This window comes from Plecotus auritus (assembly GCF_963455305.1).
Source record: "Plecotus auritus genome assembly, chromosome: X".
Lineage (NCBI taxonomy): Eukaryota > Metazoa > Chordata > Mammalia > Chiroptera > Vespertilionidae > Plecotus > Plecotus auritus.
This window is the reverse complement of record NC_137784.1, coordinates 133,637,031-133,638,529: the sequence shown is the minus strand read 5'-3', so window position 1 is coordinate 133,638,529 and position 1,499 is coordinate 133,637,031.

Below are 1,499 nucleotides of genomic sequence, written 5' to 3'. Positions count from 1 at the left end.
ATAGTTGCACCCTTCACAAAAAAATATTAAAATGATCAATAAGTATGTGAAAAGTTGCTTAATCATCAGGGAAATGTAAATTATTAGTAAACTACATGTTATATTACTACAAACTCACTACAATGCCCAAAGTTTACAATTTTAACAGTAACTGTTGACCAGAATTTTGAGCACCTAGAATTCTTATACATTGCTGGTGGGATAAAGTGGCACAGTTTTGTTTTTTTTTAACTTTTGGCAGTTTTAATTTTTTTAAAATTGTCATTGATGAGAGAGAGAGAGAGAGAGAGAGAGAGAAACATCAATTGGTTGTTCCACTTTTTTATGCATTCACTAGAGGCCCAGTGCACGAAAATTCGTACAGTCGGGGGAGGAGGAGGGATGCCCTTCAACCTGGCCCATGCCCTCTCGCAGTTCAGGAGCCCTCAGGGGATGTCCAACTGACAGCTTAGTCCCGCTCCCCTCCCACTCTGGGAGCAGGCCTAAGCCATCAGTGGGACATCCTTAGTGCTGCGGAAGAGGCTCCTGCCACCACCACTGTACTTGCCAGCTGTCAGCCCAGCTTGTGGCTAAGTAGCGCTCCCCCTGTGGGAGCGCAATGACCACCAGGGGGCAACTCCGGCCCCGCACCCCCATCACCCCTCCACCACAGCAGGTCGTTGTCGTCCCCCGATCGCTGGGCCCGCCCTCTGCCCGCTGGCACCCACCTTGGCTGCCCTGGTGCTGCCCGCTCATGGGCCCCGCCCCCCGCCAACCAGTCATTCTACCATTCAGTCAATTTGCGTATTAGGCTTTTATTATATAGGATTTGTTGATTCTTGTATGTGCCCTGACTGACTGGGGATCGAACCTGCAACCCTAGCACAATGGGACAATGCTCAAACCAATTGAGCTACCTGGCAACGGTGGCAGTTTTAATTTTATTTATTTTTCATTTTTAAATATATTTTTATTGTTGATAGTATTACAGATATCTCCCATTTTCCCTCCCTTTCCCCCACTCCTCTCAGTCCCTACCCATCCCCCAGGCCTTCACCACCCTATTGCCCATGTCAATGGGCTATGCATAAGTATATAAGTTCTTTGGTTTATCTCTTCTCATTCCCCAACCCCTCATCGAGGTACATCAGTCTGTTCCATGCCTCCCTGCTTTGGGTCTTATTTTGTTGGTCAATTCATTTTGTTCATTAGATTCTACAAATAAGGGAGATCATGTGATATTTGTCTTTCTCAGTTTGGCTTATTTTACTTGCATAATATTTTCCAGGTCCATCCATGCTGTGGCAGTTTTAATTTTATACAAACACCTACTATATAACCCAGCCATTCTACTCCTAGGTATCTGCCCAAGAGATATATCCACAATTGTCCACAAAAAGACTTATTCAAGAATGTTTTCAGCCTTAGCCAGTTTGGCTCAGTGGATAGAACGTCAGCCTGTGGACTGAAGGGTCCAGGGTTTGATTCCGGTCGAGGGCACATGCCTGGGTTGTGGGCTC